The sequence below is a fragment of the Aulonocara stuartgranti genome (assembly GCF_965226115.1).
Source record: "Aulonocara stuartgranti genome assembly, chromosome: 3".
NCBI lineage: Eukaryota > Metazoa > Chordata > Actinopteri > Cichliformes > Cichlidae > Aulonocara > Aulonocara stuartgranti.
Window position 1 is genome coordinate 7,043,912 of NC_138941.1, and position 11,650 is coordinate 7,055,561.

Genomic DNA, 11,650 nt, shown 5'->3' on the forward strand with positions numbered 1-11,650 from the left:
GTAGTAGAGAACACCATGAGAACGCTAAAGAGTGAAGTGTGTGCGTTGACTTTATGGCACATACCTGTATAAAAGAACAGGTATCTGCGTTATGCAGGACATCGTTGTTTTAACAACCCTGAAAATGGCAAAGAGACACGCTTACGAAGCACAGTTTAAACTGAAGGCCATCAGCTACGCGGAGGAACATGGAAATCGATAAGCAGCGAGAGAATTTAAGATTAACGAATCGATGGTTCGCAAATGGAGGAAGCTAGAAAACAAGCTCCGGCAGGTCAAGAAAACGCAGCTGAGTTTCCGCGGACATAAGGCGAGGTGGCCCGAGTTGGAGGAAAGACTCGAGCGGTGGATCATCGAGCAAAGAACGAGCGGGAGAAGCGTTTCGACGGTCACCATTCGGCTAAAAGCAGTTTCACTAGCTGAAGAGATGAACATTGAACATTTCCAAGGAGGCCCGTCTTGGTGCTTTCGTTTTATGAAACGGTGCCATTTTTCCATCCGGACCAGGACTACGGTAGCGCAGCAACTTCCAGCGGATTATAAGGAAAAGCTGGCCATCTTCTGCTCCTACTGCAGCAAACACATCGCCGACAAACACATCCAGGCCAGCCACATCACAAACATGGACGAGGTGCCGCTCACTTTTGACATCCCAGTGAGTCACACTGTGGAGAAGAAGGGGACCAGCACGGTAGCGATACGCACAACGGGGTATGAAAAGTCTTCTTTTACTGTTGTGCTTTGCTGCCATGCTAATGGACAGAAACTGCCGCCTATGGTGATTTTTAAGCGAAAGACTTTGCCTAAAGAGAAGTTTCCAGCAGGAATCATCATTAAGGCAAATGAAAAGGGCTGTATGGATGAGGAAATGATGAAAGACTGGCTGAGGGAGGTGTATGTAAGGAGACCAGGTGGTTTTTTCCACGCATCACCATCGCTCTTAACACTAGGAGTCCCAGGCTTCTACCTTTCTACCTTTAAAACCCGGAGAGCAGCCAAATGGCTTTTAGCTAAGCTTTAGCTTCAGTCAAGTGGAAGCTAAATTCACTAGTCATTCATATGTAAATTAGGTTGTTACCTGGGAATTCTGGAGGGAGGGGAGTGGGGGTGTGTGAATGAGGGGGTGCTGGAGCTGCTAAAAGCTGTGAACTTGCTTTTGTGTTTCATCTTGATGCATTCTCAATCATCCAGGGAAATAAATCTCCAAAAGTCACCAACTTGGAGTGTTTCAGTTTGCCGTCTTAGGGAGAAATCAACACACATGGGTGTAGGTCCTTTGTTGCTGAGATTTATTGATAAAAACAGTACAAAAAACCAACCATTTGTACACATATTTACAAATAATAATAAAAAGTGAGTGAGTACATTTCAACATTTTCAGCAATCACCTCACAATCCTGGCACTGCCATGGTATCTGTAGTCTGCATTTACCACATGTGTATCTGTTGCAGTGAACACATCGCACAGTGGCCTGATTGTTCTTGCAATTGTGTTTGACCTGACACGTGGCTCTTTTTCCAGGGCTAGGTGTGGAGGGTTGTGTCCAAAGCAACTGTTCTTTTCTTGCCTTCTTCGCAGCTACATGAGAGTGAGCTAACTCTCTTGCAAGCTCCACCAGGAAGTCCACCCGTCTTTCCTTCATCCCGGTGCATGCTTGATACAGCACATGTGCATTCAGTGCTGCCATGTCAATCATGTTATAAAACACGGCAACTGGCCAGCGCAGTGTTCCTCTGCGGACAGTGTACTCCCGAACCATCTGGTCCATCACATCCACGCCACACTTTGTTTTGTTGTAAAGGGAGACAGTGTTTGGCTTCCTTTTGGTAGTGTTATCAGTCTGAACCACGCTGTGCATGCTGCTAAGAATATAGACTGTCTTCTTCCGTTTGGCCGCATACGCCGTCAGCGTGGCAGCAGAGGTTAACAACCTAACAACCTAATCGTACCCCTGACACTAAAACACCATGTTTAGTCTCCAAAACGCCTTCAAACTCTTGGCGACGCTCATTTTGTCCACAAGTGGAGTCACGTTCCAGTTTCTGTAAACATGGTGCAAACACACACACGACCCTGAGCTGAAAAGATGGATGGATGTGTAAAATCCATATTGCTGCTGTTCACAGCAGGACTTTGTTTAGCTTCTGTTCCAGTATTCCTGAACTGGCTTCTCCAAACCGGCAGCCTGCTGTTACGATCAGCTGTGGGAAATCTACAAACTCATTACAAAATATCAGAACTAAGACTTTTATTTTGACGGGTGGCGTCTCAGCTTCAGCGTGTTGATGGGCACAGCCACGGTTACCACAGCTGGAGTTGGTATACGGCGAGCTGTGAGAGGACAGAGATGGAGAACGCACATTTAACTCTTTAACAGGAGATACGTTACGACTAACAGACGACGACTGAAAGCCTGGAGATCCTCTGACGTGTGCATGGCTGATGTGAAGTATGATTAGTCCTACATGACATCAACAACAGAGGCAATGAAAGCTTTGTTGTTAACAGGTTGTAGGTAAAGTCAAATGTCTACTTCTACACTTGTGTTGGGTAAAGTTCTTCTCACTGCAGCAGATTTATATCTGTGCTTTCACAGGGCGTGATGTGGAGCTCAGCGCTGAGGTGCAGGTCTCCTTGGAGACGGCATCCTGGCTGAAATATTATCATGCTTCCAAAACATTTCAGCTTTTATTTTGAAAGAAACAAGACTTGAAAACGAATCCCCTTCTTCCTCTTTGTCTTTGTTCTTCAGAGGAGTGTCACCTGGACAAACTCAGGGCTGTTCTAGAGCCTTTCTTATTATTTGACTCCATAGAAATAAAACTGAATGGAATCAAACAAAAACTCCCAAACAGCTAAAACACTTTGCTTTATTCTCTTTTTTTAACAAATACGTTGAAGTCCATCCACAACAACACAGCTGAGATCTCCTTTGTAATCAAGTGTTTCCATCCTTTGTACAGATCTGCATACAAAACAATCATTTACGTCCCACAGAAGTCTAGTTACACGTAACTATACAAGAACTGGTAAATGACAGAAACATGAGACACATGATCACAGGTGATAACAAAAAGAGAAAGAATTCATGTGTTAGTGATGTTTTTCAGCCCTGATGGCTCATGTTGGAGAAACAAGCTGAGGTACGTGGAAAGTTCACACACACAAGTGGGCGTGAGCGCACACACAGAGAGAAACACAACTGAAGCATCTGTTTGCTGTTTCTGCTTTCATCATCTCTGCTGCTGTGTCAGGCTGGGGTCTCTCAGTGACGTGGTTGAGGTGAAGTATGACGAGTATCCCTGATTCAGTCCATCGAGACAAAGGGCAAAGAAAGCTGTTGTTAACAAACTCTATGGTGATGTGGCATTTAGCTCTGACTCTACGCTCTGCTGAATCCTTTGAACCTGCTGATCAGTAAAGCTCTACGTGCTGCAGCAGATTGACCTCATCTGTGTTCACAGGTGTGGACCTCAGCGCTGAGGTGCAGGAGACTTTCATTCAGTTCTCCCTGCAAACAGCATCCAGCCTGGAAATACTGTCATCTTTCCCACAAATGGTGCTCTTATCTCAGAGAAGAAGTCTGATGTAAATAACTGCAATCAACAGTGATGTTCTGCACAGATCACTTTTCCATTTTGCTGTCTAGATGAGTCCCAGCTGCCTGACCTTGTGTCCAGGTGATCGTCTCACTGAGGAGCTTTTGTTCTGAAAATCTCACGTCCATCACCTGTTTCCTTTTTACTATCTCTGCTCTTTCTTTATTCACAATGCTCATAATATCACACAATTATATTCATCACCTGCATGTTTTTATCCACCTGCTGTTAGAACCAAACAAATAAAAAGGATGAAAAGCCTGAAATCCTTTGATTTATTACATTTGAAACAAATATGAGAGCATCCCTAACAGCACAGCTGAGACCTTTGTTTTAATCAAGCCTTTGTATCGACACACTTGTAAAGATTCATATACAAAACATAATAGAATAAATCAATATAAAATACACATAATCACAAAAATGCAGCCATGTTGTGAGTTTGCATCTAAAACATGCATGTTTCCCTTTGTACAGGCAGATTTACAGCAGACAAAGCAACACGCTGATCGACTTTGACCGCTGCAAAAACAAAATACCCACCAAGTCTGAAGTCGATCAGAGGAACTGTTGACAGACTGACAGACAAACAGATGCTTGATTCATTAGTGCGATTAAATGTTCTTCTTTAGCAGCATCACTTCATGTGTTTGTGTTCCAGGAATAAAGGTCTGTTTAAACTGGACGTCTCCTCAGCATCACTCGTGCTGTCATGGTTTCAAAGCTGTGCAGAAAGAATCTGAGGGATGATACAGAGGTGACCAAAGTTACAAACATCCAGCTGTGCTGCAAATGTTTGCAGAGCTCCAAACTCTTTGGCTTTCTGCAGAGCAAGTATGGAAGAAGCACCTGAGCTAACTTCAGTTTAGACGATATGAGGAAAAATGCTGCTTCCCAAAGTTTCCTACAAGTATCCAGTTTATATTTAGAGAAGCGAAGGCTCTTTATCCTGACAACTACTCCCTGGTGGATCCCTGTCCTGTGACAGCAGCAAAGACTGTGTATCAGTATCATCAAAGCCACTTCAATAACCAGTGTTTAAAGCTCTCTAGCAGATGGACTTCAGTGGCAGCAGCCTCTGTCTGCTGTGTACAGAAGGTTCTCTGATGAAGCACACAGCAGATGCTGCACTACAACAGCAGCGGCAGCTCAGCTTCAGTTTGCTTCGACGCCCTTTTTGACCTGTGAAACAGCAGAAAATGAAACATTTCAACACCCGTTTGTTAGCGTGAGCTATTCTGCTGTTTTTCATCATTTCACAGGTGAAATAAAATCACATTTACTTCCTGTAGGAGTGATCGTGTCCAGCCTGACTGAGACCATGTGCTCCATCCTGCACAGGTAATAAACCTCTGACATGAAGGGCTGTCAAGTAGTTTTAGACAAATGGGGGTAAAAGAGACGTTAAAAGCTTAAAGAGAAACTACATTTTCTAAGAACTGTCTGACGTTCACCTCTCACACAGTGGATACGATTCTGCCGCTGCAGGAATAATCTTTGTGCTTATGAAACTGTCCATGTGTTTGCAGAAAATGTCACATGTTCAAAGCCATCCCAGCACCTGGGGTTTGTATAAGTGCAGCTGCTGGTGGGGAGATAGTCTCACTCTTCTATATAAAGAGTCACCAGGCAGCAGATCTTCATCTGTGATCTCCTCCATCATCACGTCTTCACTCTTCAGCAGCTATGGCTTCACTTCGTGCCCTTCTGGGAGTGGTGCTGTGCTCCTCATGGTTTCTGCTTCTGCCTCAGGCCGACTTTGATTTACAGAGTCATCCATAATATTTTTTATTTTTTATTTTACTGCCCATCTATTTTCATACAAATGTCTCCGTCTTATGGAAAAGGGGTGGAGCTTATCCAACGAGGACAGGCAGGGCCCCCCCAGACAGTTTAGCAGTCTATACAGGAGGCTGACCTTTGCAACATGTACTTCTATAATGACTTCACCATTTAGGTTATTTGGTTATGTTTCACCCTGGATTTTGTGTGATAATATTTATTTTGTCCACTGATTTAAAAACAACAAACTATATGAATATAAAACAGAGTGAACAACAAAACATCAGCTTTGGAAACTTTGATGTAAAATTCTGCAATTGTTTTCTCAGATATAGCATAAATCAAACTAACATACATCAGTGTATTATTAATGTGCACACACACACACACACACACACACACACACACACACACGTGTTACAATAAACAGCTCTTATGCTTCTGTATGATTCTCAGTGCTTTCCATTTGCGTGTCCACAGGTTGCTGTAAGTGCTGCTTGACTGCAGTTTGCTCTCATTTCAAGTGGTTTGCTGTCACAAAGCCAACAGGAAGTCCGGCCATGGTTGAGCCAACTGAAGATGGGTTGAAGGTGGCGTCCTCGTTTCCTCTGTGAGTGCGAGAGGACAGACAAAGCAAACACCGTTTGGACAGCATTAAAATATTTACACTGATGATTAATGTTGTGTCTTTGCACCTGTAGCGATACATGTTGGAAAATGGAGACTTTAGCCACCAAGACTGACGTGCCTGGAAACTTCCCTGTGAGTACGCCCACAAAGACAGGAAACAGTTTAGCCACCGCGGTTAATCCTCCATCATCATCATCCAGTATTTTCCACATCTTTTCTTCTGCTGTTTCCCTTGTTGTCAGTCACGGGGTTTGTGACTGAAATGCGTGTGGTCGACGGGAAGCCTGACGAGTACGGCCTGAATCATTCCATCAACACCGGACGGAGTGAAACCTTTGTTGAAAACAGATTATATGGTAACGTTGCATTTAGCTTCAGTAAACTGTGAAGTTACAGCAGCAGATTTACATCACGTGGCTTCACAGGAAGTAGTCTGGACCTCAGCGCTGAGGTTCAAGCAGCTCTGCTTGCAGACGGCATCCTTCCTGAAAATGTTCTTCATCTTCCTAAAACCAGAACTTTTACATTGGTGCTGAAGTTCTATATAAAAACAGCCTGAAATACAAAGTGATGTTGTGCACTGATTACCTCACACTTCCCATGTTTCCTTCTACAGAGGAGTGTCCGCCTGAGTGTTTTGTCTGATCTGTTGTTGATCGTCTCATTGACACTGCATGCAGATCTGACACCAGGGCTGGACTGGGACAAAAAATGGTCCCGGGCATTTTGACTGGAGACCGGCCCCCCAGGTATTAAAGGAAAAACCATAAAGCCTCTGAATGAAAACAAACGCTGTTGTCACAGTGATGGATGCTGTCTTGTTGGTATACATGCATCAGTCTAATAAACTTAAACCTGCACCATCCTCCCTGTCCTGGTATTCTAAACAGGAAGTAGACTGTTGGTCGAGTTAACCTCCTGAACATCTACAACACACGGTGGAAACCTGACATTAAGACAGAGACTAGAGGTGAGACATGATCATTGCTGATTACTGATGACAGATTTAGATATGTTTTCATAAACCTTTCATTTGCCACATCAATAAACAGCACGGCAGGGCAAAATATGTTTTCTAACATGGCAACCTTTAAAAAGTGAAAGGAGACAGAAAGACAGGTGAGAAAGAATCAAACGGACTTTTTGATGCATTTTACACACAGTACTGGTGCAGAATCTAGAAAATGTGGGAAACACTGGCATCATATGCAGTACTTACTTCTGAAGAAATTATGATGGCACCCTAAAAAATGACTATGTACAATAATGGATTTCTATACATTTTACATCAGATGGAAACGTTTGTTGTAAGATTCAGATAATTATTTATTAAAAGTGAGACATTTTAAATGAGAATAAGAAAGAAAAGTATTTCTTTGTGCCCCCCTCTCCCTGTTAATGCCCTACCTGCCCCCCTGGCAACACTTTGCTAGACCCGCCCCTGCACAGTTACCAGCTGTCAGCTACACAAAAAGGATCCTGGTGTTATTTGTCTCTCAGAAACAGTTCATAACTTCAACTCATTTTGGTTTTGTCATGTTTTGTTCTTTACATTGTCTTTCTTCTATATAATTGTTAAACATTTAATAAATATGTCTACAAAAAGATTTTAAAAATCAGACATTTCACACAGACACCCAAATGATTTCTGACTGATGAAGGGGGCTGAAGGTGCCCTGCTCTTGCCCAGCTTCTGCTGCTCTCTCCCTGCTCACTGTCAGCAGCTGGCAGCCTCGGTCCTGCCTGAGACTCTTCATCTATCAGTGCCAAAGAATATGGGAAATAGCAACGCACAACATGCACATTACAAAACAAGCACATGAATCAGCATTACATTCATTAGTGAAGCGCTGACGTTCGTTCCTAAACTTTGGGCCTTAATTAACATCACTGTGAACTAATGTTTGCTTTGCTTCTTAACCAGTGAAGCAGCGAGGGGCTTTCTGAGGTTCCTGCTCGTAAATGCCCAAAATGAGTCGAGTATTTCTCTGCAACTACAAACTCTGTTTTCATCAGAGGTGTAAATATTACAGCACTGTGTCAGAGTCACTGAGGCTGGAACACAGAAAAAGGAAGTAGATGTATTTATTTTTAGACTTTATTGCCTGGAACCACTTTAAAAATACGCTTTGGGTCACAATTAACTGCAGAAAACCAGGAATCCACATATGAACATTATCTGTGCAGAGATTTATGCTTCTGAAGGTAAAACTGAAAACTTGCAGCACTAAATGCACAGATAGCCAGGCGTTTCACGTTTTGGGACCATCTGCCAGTTTTCATTTCTTAGGTATTGAAGAGCAGAAATGATTGAATTTTATTTACATGCTTAAAAATGTTTGCTTTTGAATATTATTTGAAGAATTACCCACACACTCAGGCACTGTGGGCCTGTTTCCCTTTGCACAACCGAGTGTTGGAAACGGGCCTTTTCTCTTTAAACTCTGAGGGGCTGTAACTTTGGCTTCTATTGGCAGATTTGCATGATTGACCCTCTTTTTAAAATAGTTTTAGCCAAGAGAATCAAGCTAACATCACTGTTTTTACGTCAGCTCACGTCACACGAGCTGTTTCAAGAAAAGTCCTCCTGTCACACAGCAATGCCTACATGAATCACACCACTCTGCTTAAATAATAATAATAATGTTTAGTGAAGCAGGTGAAGCAAAGGGCTGCTTTTAATAGGCTGGGAGACCAGGTGTGCTGCTTTAGCTGCTGAGCCTCTCATGCTAGCCTCCATCTATAAGCTGGGATCACAGGAGCACTGCAGTCCTGACTAGATCAAGGATTGTTATTCATGCAGGTGACAAAAGTTTACATTCACAGAGTCATAGGATTGAGCCTGGTTTGAAAAGCAGCTGTTTAATGCAGCTGCTTAGAGTTCACACACAGTAGAAGAATCAGACTTGAGTCACATTTCAAACACTGGAAAAATACTCAGCAAGTAACAATGAAAACAGCACAGACTCAGTATATCCTGTTCAGTCCTGTGTTTGATATGAATGTGCTGTTCAGAGAGGATCTCATGTCCTCTTTTACAAAGCCTTTGTTTCATGATGTTTGTGTATAAATGAATGTAGGTGTGTTTCTAAGTGTGAAGGAGCCCTGGGAGAAAAGACTGAAGCTTGTGCCAAAGAACAAACAGGAAAGAAAGATCAGCATTAATGAAGACGAGCACAGAAGGAGCCCAAGCACGTGTTGCTTTTTCAGATTTCTCTAAAAGTGTGTGTTCATTTGTTCCATCCTTCACAACAAACAACAGCTGACAGACACACATGCACTCTGTGTCACTTCACAGGGGCTGATGAAAGTGGACACAGTAAAGGGAGAGCTGGACCTGCTCTACACATCCTGCACTCTGTTAACAGACTTTATTCTGCAGCATCAACAGATAAAAATATATGAAGATATAGAAACGTTTAACATTGTGACTGTTCACATTAGTGAAGCTGTTACTTTGCTGCCAGGTGGGAAAAGAAGCCTAAAGCTGAGTCTGATTAAACATCTGCTGCACCAGAGAGTTTCATGGCCCTGCTTTATCCTGTGCTTGCTGACCACCTCGTCCTGAAACCTCTTCATCATCCTCACAGTTGTGTGAAGAAAGAGGGAAGCAGGTGGAAACCATCTGTGCTGCTGTGTTCACTTGTGTGTGTGCGTCTATGGTCATATCTAATGTGTACCTACAGACAAACACAAACACCTGGCATTGCACAAGAGTCTCTATGGAGCAACCTGCAGATGTCAGAGATGTGATTAGAGGGTAAAGTGGACTAGTGAGAGCATCTATGTTGTTGTTGTCTGCTGGGGGACAGCATCAGCTGCAGAGATGCATCAGGATCAGCAAACTAATCTGCAAGGCTGCAAGTGTCACTGAAGGAGTTTGAGTCAGTGAGGGACTCAAACTCACACAGCTGGTCAAGAAGGCTCAGCAGCTGCTGTATTTCCTGAGGAGGCTGAGGAAATTTGGTATGTTGGCCAAGATCCTCAGCAGGTTCTACAGCTGCACTGTGGAGAGCAGCCTGACAGCTGCATCACTGCATGGTACGGCAGCACTACTGCAAACCGCAAACGCCTGCAGAGAGTGATAACAACTGTGGAGAAGATCATCAGGACCCCGCTGCCCTCTCTGCAGAGCAGCTACCATCACAGAGTCCAGAGGAGAGACACACCTCTGCCCTCGAGACGAAGGTTCAGAAGTGTGAAATGTAGAACATCCAGACTCAACAACTCCATCTTCCCCACTGCTATCAGACTCCTGAACAGCTGACCGACCTCAAACTGCAGTTTGCACATCAGGTCACTTTGCACACTAAGTTCATTTTGCACATTAAACTCCATGTACATCCATGTACATCGACATCTGCAGACCACACGTGTCTTCAGTTACTTATTTGTACTTATTTGCAGTTATTTATCTTTTTATTTTATTTTTTTAAGTTATTTCTTATCCTTATTTTATCTTTTTATTTATTCTTATCTTGTTCTTTTAACCATTATCTAACTTGGCATTGTGCACGGTGTGTTTAGATTCAGTTTAAATTCAGGGACACGGAGCCCCTGTTGATCCTCTACCTAATCACACGAGCCACGGTGTGAGAACGGGTGTGGGTCTCAATCAGCCAAGGTTTTGGGTGAACCCATTGTGAGATCTAGCCCCACCCCATCATGTGATTTCCTGTGATCAAATGTCCCAGGATGTGAGTGGGCGTTAAGACGTCCATGTCCCTCTTCAAGCAACTTAAAGAAGTCCAGACGCTTTTCTTTCCAAGCTCCTTCGACAACATCATTCATAGAACAACTTCCAGCTTCTTTTGCTCGGCTACAGTTTGGATGGATTTGCAGATGCAACAAGACTAAAATGGTTAGGGTCAGGAGGTCAAAGGTCAGAGCTCCTGTGGGTCTGAGGGCGGCCTCACGCTGGAGAAGGATGAAGGAGCCTGACCTGAGCCAGTGTTTGACATGAACACATCAGCACTGCTGTCAGTGAGCCTAACGACAGCCGTTAGCATCATTTCAGTGTTTCAGTCATAAAAACACTTCCTGTCACTGTGGTGGTTACAGTGACATCATGCAGTTTGTGCTTTGACCTCCAGAGGGCGACAAATCAGCACAGACAGAGAGCTCCATTCAAACTTTGCTGCCATCAGGAATAATTCTTCAAATATAATCATCAGTGTTTGAGCAGTTATGATATCAGGGACAATCTAGACATGTGTGACAATACTGAACATGTCACATGACACACCTCAAACATCATGTGATCCACTCTCAGTCTGCACTTTCATTCATGACTTCAACAGGTTGAAATGAGCTTTGAAGAAACATTCAGTGAAATAAATCTTTCATGGATTCATGTGAGCAGCAGATGAACTTTGTACCAACAACATCTTCAATAACAGAGTCTGAATGAAGCTCAGGTGTTGATGCTGCTCACTGATTGGACGCTTGCTTTCAGCTCTGCTCTCAGTCTTTACTGCACAGGTGAAGGTAGAAAGTGTGACTGGATCTATAGACTGGAAACAGAGAAACATGCTGAACATTTGAAGCTTTGCAGCAGAAATGTTCATGTTACAAATACAGCAGAGCTGATCTGGGATCAGTGTGTTCACACCTGCAGCTACAACAAGGTTTCATGTCT

The 11,650-nt window shown here is 43.4% G+C and overlaps 2 protein-coding genes across 2 annotated transcripts in view; both read right to left on the bottom strand.

Annotated features, from left to right (window-relative positions):
- Positions 1 to 11,650, bottom strand: part of LOC309702355 (uncharacterized protein) — a 249,516-nt gene that overhangs the window by 205,274 nt on the left and 32,592 nt on the right. The window lies entirely within an intron of this gene.
- The window catches only part of LOC309702241 (uncharacterized protein), a 163,948-nt gene that overhangs the window by 50,520 nt on the left and 101,778 nt on the right, over positions 1 to 11,650 (bottom strand). The window lies entirely within an intron of this gene.